Source organism: Protomyctophum parallelum, assembly GCF_964188405.1.
Source record: "Protomyctophum parallelum genome assembly, chromosome: 4".
Lineage (NCBI taxonomy): Eukaryota > Metazoa > Chordata > Actinopteri > Myctophiformes > Myctophidae > Protomyctophum > Protomyctophum parallelum.
Genome location: NC_139700.1, coordinates 12,943,518 through 12,953,084, shown reverse-complemented (window position 1 = coordinate 12,953,084; position 9,567 = coordinate 12,943,518).

Here is a 9,567-nt window from a genome sequence, read left to right as displayed (position 1 = left end):
GGGTCTGATATTAATTTGACACAGATTAACCCGATCTTTCTTTCTGAAAGAGGGTTACAAAAAGTGATTTATAATAGATAGAATACAGCCATAATTCAATTCAACAAACTAAGGTATAGGCCTACAGAAAATAAGCAGGGATAAAAGAGTCAATAAAACTATGAAAAAGGACAAAGGAAGTATATGTACTGTATTAGGGGGGTGCAGTACTTAGTTTAGATAGTCATTGGTTGGACCAAATTTCAGTTTCATTGTAGTGATTTCACATTGAAATGATGGATGGCTCATTTCAAAATAGAGTTCACTCCTTCCATTGTTCTGTTTTAATGCTAGTAGGCTGTAACCAACTGTAGCATATTGTCATTGTGTTAAGTAATGAGTACTTAAAGGGAAATACCACTCATTTTCACCATTGAACTATTGAGATAATATATACCGGTACCTAGAGATAGAGGAGTTGTGTAGAAATAAAAAATATAAAAGTCTCACAATGGAGAACGCCTGTTAATGATACGCGTGTCATTCTTGTTTTTATTATTTCCACACAAGGTATATTAATGGAAGATAAATTCTTTAATTCTTTCATATGATATCTTAAGCTAATCTTGAATCTTAAAATCAGTTATGTAATAAGAGAAGATAAATTATTTAATTCTTTCATATGATATCTTTTTTTTTTTTCTAAATTTTTATCCCACGATTTTGTAACCCAGTTTTCTTTTCACCCAGTGCCAATTATCTAATGTAATCCTGGGCGCTACACTTCCTCTGCCAACCTGGGGGGGCAGTGGACTGAACTCATGCCTCCTTCTATGCATGAGGAGTCCAAGCTGCTTCTTTTCACCTGACAGAGGGGAATTTCCCCGGACGGACGTAGCGCGTGGAAGGGACACGTTATTCCGACCAGTTCCTTTCCCCTCCATCAGGCGCCCCGGCTGGCCAGGGCCCCAGGGGGAGGTAGTTTTAGAGACCAGGATTATGGCATGTTTTTGTGAGGGTATCTACCCTAGGGGACACGGGGAGAACATGCAAACTCCACACAGAAAGGCCCTATCGCCAACCCCCGCCTCGGGTATGGGCACTGATGACGCGGAGGAGGGAACACGCCGCCAGTGCCCACAGCGTCCCCAGCGGGAATCGAACCCAGGACCTTCTAGCTGTGAGGCGACAGCACTACCAACTGTGCCACCGTACCCCTTCATATGATATCTTAATCTTAAATAGGAATGTACTGGTTAAACAATGGCTGGTTGACTATATACAGGAAAATGCATGGGGAAAGATAAAAGAGAAAAAAGACCCTAAGTTCTGTGAAAGTACGCCCGGCCTAACGAGACTGGCACTGCAGATGGTCTGTCACTGCCGGGGTTGTGTGGGTTTCACACAGTGAGACTAGACTCTAAGGCTTTTTACAAAAGTTGGGGTATCTTATAAATTAATATTATAATGACGTTAACTTCCACAAAAGTTAAAGTTTTACTGTAAATAAAAGGTAAAATTTTGGTTTAGGTCTTCAGTATTGTGCTACAGTACGTGAGCCGGGGTTGTGTGGGTTTCACACAGTGAGACTAAGGCTTTTACAAAAGCCTTAGTTCAATGTTTAAAATGAGTGGTATTCCCATACAGAGTGCTCAGAAGGCTGAGGCTCACAAGGGAAAGAGTAGAACTGGCACATCTACTGGATGGCAGGTGCAGGACCAAACAGTGGATAAGGCAATAATTAAATAAAAATGCACACTGTAACTTTGTAAAGCTCCCAGTCAAGGCTTTATTTTAGACAATAAATGCCCCGTATAGCTCTTTGCTGTCTTGACTCTCACATGAGAGAGAGAGAGAGAGAGAGAGAGAGAGAGAGAGAGAGAGAGAGAGAGAGAGAGAATTGTGAGTGTGCGTGAGAGAGTGTGGGTCACATGTGTCGGAGGGTATGCCGTACGAATGCGTGTAAATAATATACCATATATCATATGTATATTTTGAAGTGTGACGTAATCACTGTCAATTAAGTGTAATCCTTATTAATTTATTTGTATTCTATAATCAAATATAATCAGCAACGTGTTTCTTAGCCTTGAGTCCATATGTTTGCAAATGGATAAAAGTTCCAAATTGAGCCTCAAGCCGAATGGCTTAACAGAATCGTTTCATATCAACTGCCTTAAGAACATCAAATGATCTAGTGTCCTTCACAAGTGCAACACTGTATGCACCACAAAATACCAGGGCCCCATTATCTCCGGCGCGTTGCTCCGCACTGTATTTCAGAAGTGATTCAAAGGGGAAAATGCCCTTTTATTAGGCAAACAGCATTTGTTGGTGTCCTCTATCAAACAGCTCTTTAGAGAAAAGGAGAGAGGGAGCAAGGCAGACATTTAACCTTTTTATATAGTCTTACAATTGAGGCTCTCTTAAGGCCTTTCATTTGTGAAGTTCCTGCAGAAAAGAAAAAATCAGCCAGCATGGACTCATTCCATCTACCCATACAGTGTATATATTTCACTTCCAATCAAACCTAGCCAATATGTTATCCCTATGTATTTTTCGCCTCCAGAGAGCCCTACCTTCCCACTATAATTTCCACAGACATTTTGTGTGCAAATGCAGTAATAGACACATTTATCACATCAAAAGGGATTCAATTTTCTTTTCAATCATCCACTGGTATGAATAGCACCACATTCTCCACGGCCCACAATGAGGAGCCATTACCGTTAAACTGAAGGGACATCACGCTTTGCCTCCACCGATGCATTTAGGGCGGAAAGAGTGTGTCAAACTGTTTGCCAAACACCCTGTGTTTGTTCTTGAATGGAGATGGCTTTCAGACAGGTTCATATCCAATTTTATTGTCAGACGAGTGACATTTTGCTTTGTTTTGAGGAGGTATAAGGTATCTGTGGTAATCGTAGGTTCTCAGTGTCGGTTGTTCCTTGATGGTAATGCGGGGATAGTCCATTTAAAACAAAACATGTGTCCACTTTACAGTAGTTGTTGTTGGGGTATTTTTACCCATTAATTTAATTTGTACGTTTACTCTGCAATTACCGATCCTCGCTATCAGGGGCAGTCTGTAATAATAGGGACATGTCTGTCTCAGCGACACACATACACTGGGCGAGCAGGGGGGGTCAATCCCGGGGGTCAATACGGCGACCTTCCAATTCCCAGACTAACCCACTCATGCAGCTACAGTACGTTCTCCCTAACTATCTTGTCAGAGAGCCGAGTGGCTGACTTGTGACTTGTTGGATCCTCTTTAATAATAATACTACTATTATTACTTGTTACTTGCGCAAGCAGAGCGCGCAAGTAATAATTTCGCCCGGTCTTCGTTCACCGTGACAGCCAACCCGCCATTTGATGTGTATGCAAAAAAACAGCAAATCCGTGCCTGGTTTGCTGGGACCAGATTACATAAATGACCATATGTCTTACGTCATCATTTAGAGCTAGTCATACATATACTATATACATAATCAGTAAAATAAAATAGCAAATTGTGCCTGATCTGCTGGGACCAGAGTACGTGGTGTGTATATGTATGACTATAGCTCTCAATGATGACGTAAGAAATATGGTCATTTGTGTAATCTGGTCCCAGCAAACCAGGCACAAATCTGCTGTTTTATTTGCATACGCATCAAATGGCGGGTTGGCTGTCACGGTTTTTGGCGCAAAGTAACCACAGTATACCGCTAATCAACTTACAACTACATACTCTATATAGTATATGTATATGTATGTCTTACGTCATCATTTAGATCTAGTCATACGTATACTATATACATAATCAGTAAAATAAAATAGCAAATTGTGCCTGATCTGCTGGGACCAGAGTACGTGGTGTGTATATGTATGACTAGCTCTCAATGATGACGTAAGAAATATGGTCATTTGTGTAATCTGGTCCCAGCAAACCAGGCACAAATCTTCTGTTTTATTTGTATACGCATCAAATGGCGGGTTGGCTGTCACGGTTTTTGGCGCAAAGTAACCACAGTATACCGCTAATCAACTTACAATACTCTATATAGTATATGTATATGTATACGTATGTCTTACGTCATCATTTAGAGCTAGTCATACGTATACTATATACATAATCAGTAAAATAAAATAGCAAATATTGCCTGATTTGCTGGGACCAGAGTACATGGTGTGTATATGTATGACTAGCTCTTAATGATGACGTAAGAAATATGGTCATTTATGTAATCTGGTCCCAGCAAACCAGGCACAAATCTGCTGTTTTATTTGCATACGCATCAAGTGGCTGGTTGGCTGGCACGGTTTTTGGCGCAAAGTAACCACAGTATACCACTAATCAACTTACAACTACATACTCTATATAGTATATGTATATGTATACGTATGTCTTACGTCATCATTTAGAGCTAGTCATACGTATACTATATACATAATCAGTAAAATAAAATAGCAAATTGTCCTCCTTCAATGCATGCAGCCGCTTCTTTTCACCTGCCAGGGGGGAGTTTCCCCAGTTGGACGTAGCACGTGGAAGGAACACGTTATTCCAACCAGTTCCTTTCCCCTCCATCAGGTGCCCCGGCTGACCAGGGGGAGGCAGTATAGAGACCAGGATTACTGCATGTTTTTTGCCCTGGGTATGGGCGCTGATGACGCGGAGGAAAGAACACGCCCCCCAGCGGGAAGCGAACCCATGCAGTACCTTCTAGCTGTGAGGCAACTGGCCCCCTTACTGGCTTCTCTTAAAGGCCAATCACTTTTATCGTTTAGCATTACACCATCCCTGTGTTCATTTTAAATGATGTGTCCCAGTTAGACCCGAGATTGCCTACGCATAAAATTAAAGGTTCATTTGAAAATTGTATCATAAAGTTTGTTATTTCTTACGACATATTGCCGGTGCTTCTTTCTTAATAACACTGTACACAGGTGAAAAAGAATTACTGAAATAGAAGTAGGGTGCCGGTATTGAACTGGCAACACTGTTTACAGTTCATCTTGAGACTTGTTTAGTTAATTTCATACTTTCATAATGTTTCTCAATTAACTATAGGTAGTACCATTGTAATTTCCAGCTCAAAGAGAGCAAAACATTTTGGTTCAAAGCTAAAGTACCGGTACTACAATATTTCATCAAGCATGCAGCAGAAAAGTGGAGCGTCTAGAACAGCTTCATCTGAAGCTGTCCTTAATTCTTTTATAGCACTTCAAACTGCCCAACACAGGCGAGTGCGGATCAAATAATCCCCTAAATAAATACCAGTACCAACGTGCTGCTTCGGCAGAAAATGTCCGTGCTGCCTTAATTTCTCTGTCATCTTCTGCCACAGCTTACACACGTCTCCTCGCTGCCAAAACCACGCTAGCCACAGCCCATGAGGTCATCCTGAGCCAACACGCTGCAGACAGCCAGCCAGCCAGGCAGCCAGGAGGTTCTGGACGGGGGCCTTAAAGACCTTTCCCTTAAATCTGATATCATTGGCAGAGGGGACGCTTAACCAGTTCCATCGTTCGACCACACTTTAAAGGGGGAGGGGGGGGGTGTTCCTGATCGAACAATGTACTGTCTTGTATTAGCCTGCGGGGATATTCTCTGTATGAGCATCTCGTAAAACTCAAACGGTTCTCATTTTTATATGACTTACTTAAGCTCCTCGAGAGCGTTTGAGCAGAGGTTGTGTCTGCGGAGGTGGGGATGCCGTATGCGCGGGAATGGCGCGGCATGGCGGTCGGAACAGTGTTTATCGAGCATGGCAGGCGAAGTCATCTGGTGGCGGTGTAGAACCATCCACCGGCTACCAGACCACGTCAGCACGCGGGGACAGAGGTATACCCCATTTAGTTTTTACAGCGAGTGATGTGTATTATAGCTGCGGTCTGGCTACTGTAAGTGAATTTGGTTGGAGGTCAAGGAAAGAAATGGGCAAATCACACTCATGGTTTCAGGCGCCAAGAGTTGAAAATGTTGTGCCCGTTAATAAATAGCACTTTGAAAGCACTCAATAATAATGTATGCTGTTAGCATGCTGCGGTATAGACTGATGTTTGTTGAATACTAATAATGCATGGAAGTATACTAGAAGTATTTAACATAAGATATCTAGAGCAGTGGTTCTCATCCAGTGGTCCTTGAGGGGGTTCCAGGTGATCCCCATACAGGCAGCTAAATTATGGCGAGTTGATAACCAAAAGGACCCTTATAGGTCTTTAACTCTTGTGTAAAATGAATTGCGGGTCCTGTTGTAACAACATGCTGTGTACTGATACTTGGTACTTGTACGTGAATATGCATGTACTTATATGTATGGTGCACTGCCTGAACTGTAACATACTTTAGAGCTGTGTTAGGGCACGCTGAAGGCCGCGTGCAGCAGGCAGTGATTGTGATGTCTAGTCAGTGACGTCATTAGGACATGAAGTATCCAAGCTATATATGATTCTGTATGTGTAATAAACTGTGTGAATGATTTAATGTGACCAAGCCTCGCGTCATGTTAATATCTTCTCCCGGGCCGGCCTGTCCGTCTTGCCCATGGAAATGCCAAAGGTCGTCACACATCGTAACAGGTCCATTTGGTAAAATTTTACACTCTCAAGAGTTACATTATTGTTAAACATCTGCATTACTTAATGTACAAGATATCTACACAATTAGAGCACAGTATAAGAATTGTTATCTTGATCAACGATAACCAGAAATTGAAATCATATCTTCTTCTATGGTCCTCATCCTCTGAGCTAAACTCAAATATCTTCTGTAACTGTTTTGGTAACAATCTGTTAGTGTCATCAAATATGGTGGTCCGTGGCTCAAATGCCGAATAAAAAAATGGGCCTTGATATGAAAAGGGTTGAAAAGCACTGTGTGCAGATCTACAGTATGATGCTATCCTGTCTTGTTCTATTAAGTATGCATTGCCTAGGCACAGACTCCTGGCTGACCTTGGCTTTGGGGAGCAAGCTCGCAGCATTTCATCTTGAAATGAAAAGAGAGGCTTCATGCATGCCTGCAATTACAGCATGTTAATTACATATTCTCTTTCATCTGCAAGAAAAAAAAACACAGTCTGCCCGTTGGGCGTCTCATTTGATTGATGAAGGAAAAAGATAGAGAAATAGAAAATGTACTACATAAAAAATGCCCTGTCTAGTTAATATAGACTTCTTATCCTTACCTGTTTTTGATTTTTTTTTTTATCGTATATCGCGATATATCGATATTATATCCCGACGATATGTATCGATTTATAAAAAAAAAAAAAAGTGTGTGATATGAAATGTGAGCTGTAATCATAATCCATCATATTCACATGCTTTTGGAGAGAAATGAGACAGACTCCATGCAGTCACTTTCAGTATAGAGGCCTGCAGAGGGGAGCTGTATGTGTCTGTGACTGTGACTGTGCCCAGGTGATGGTCGTTATTGATGCTCATTAAAAAAAGAAGCGTGGACCAGGGTTTCAGCATCGGGAAGTGAAAGTATTGGACGGATTCTAGCAACGTTGTGCAGATGGAAGAAGGCAAATTTTGTGATGGTTTTTATGGTGTGTGAAGGATAGAGATGTGTCAAAAATGACTCCTAAGTTTCGGACTGTTGGTTTGTGGGTTATTGGGAAGCCATCGAGGATAAGAGTTATGTTATTGAACAGATGGATATGTTTAGCTGGACCGACTAGCAGCATCTCTATAATCTGATTTGGCAGAGTTCAGGAGCAGGAAGGAACTACCGGGCATTCATCCATTTCTTGACGGCTAAACAGATTTCAAGGTTGTGAATGTTGGATGGGTCAGTTGCTGTGACGGGGATGTAGATTTGTGTGTCGTCTGCATATCAGTGGTAATATATATAGTGGTTGCAACTTGCAACTAATTGACTGGCCGAGTCCCGTGGTGGGAGTTCTGCTCTGGTTTTGGTGAATATTAAGTAGTTCCGGTCATTTTGTGGGGGGCACTATGGGGCCACACATTAAAAGTAAATGAATCCACAGAATGAGCGTCATTTGTATTGTTGACTCATATCTAAAATATTAGCAAAACTTTTGTTCAACTTTGACCCCTCTATCACATGGAACTATCTTTGGGTGTATATGTAGGCGTACACAAAAAATCACACCCGTGTGAACTGAGTGTTGCAACTCCCCTCTATTGGTTTTCTGTATCGTTCCAATTTGTATCGTTCCAATTTCAGTTCCTATTGGTTCTCTGTATCGTTCCAATTTGTATCGTTCCAATTAATTAATTAATTACCTTTACAAAACCAAACACTCTTGACTCTGTGCAAAATCCCTTTTACCTTACACAACTCAAAAATAAGCTATCACTATTCCTAAATAGCAGATACAAAATACAAAACACTTTAATCTAAACACACAGTGGGCCCACACTCATACACACGCGCGCACACACACAAACCAAAAGTTGTAGGCCTGATCGTGGTGATGGTGGGGTGATGATGATTTAATCGTCCTCAGTCCTTGTTGATCATGAGCAAAGGTCCTAGTACTCACAGTTCTTTGTCAGATCTGTAGAACAGTTCGTGAGATGATGAGATGTGATGAAGCCGAGCAGACTGCAGGAACGTCGAATCCTCGTCAGGAACACACTCCAAACAGTCTCTTAGAATGAGCAAAAGTCTCCTCTTGTTGAGAAACTAACTTGCTTTCTTCACTCAGTACAAACACATGTTACATTACCACTCACTAAGACTTCTTATAACTCGAACAAACAGACACAAGAATCATGCACTGTGCATCAAACTATCAGAAAACTTCCACTTCACTTCTGTGTCATGTCAACCTGTGTCAGGTCATACGCTCTGGTGAATCTGTTCAGTAATTTTCCACTCACTCAATATTCTCTCTCCTCCCCACTTCACCTGATTGAGAAACCCCCAATCAGAACACATCACTTGATCACACACACCAATCAGAATGAAGAACTCCAGTACCTGGTTAACTGTCTCATTTACTCTTGGCTCAGTAAACTCATTAACCATGGAACACACCTGTTCAACATTGCACCTCGTTATTGGGTTTTTTCCACAGTCTCTCCTATGCATTTTACCCTTTAACTGCTATGAACGGCATGCATCGTTTTTAAACATAAGTCCTGTACTAAAACCTATTTATTTAGAGATCTATTTATAACAGACAACCTTTTATTAAAGGCATACATTCAACTGTTTTAAAATGACTTGTATTATGTATTAAAATATAAGAATAAGACTAAGGGCATGAAATAACCACTGGGCTACATTTGTATTTCAGTAAGACAACTCACGAATAGATTTACCAATATTTATTACAGAATGAGTAACAATATGTGTGCATATGATATTTGACTTGGCGTTTGGCTCTGTTGGACTTTCTCCCTGCTCGACACGATTAAGCACCAACATAAAACATTGAGAGCAGGGAGATAGAGATGTACAGTAAACTTGGAAAATTGATATTCCATGACGTAGGAAAATTGGCAAAATGTCACCTCTGCTTCAGTGAGAAAAAAACAACAACTTGACACTCAATCCAAATTCCTTTGAGACCAAAATACCTTCTGCCAAATCCAGTAGAGTGTCAAACACAC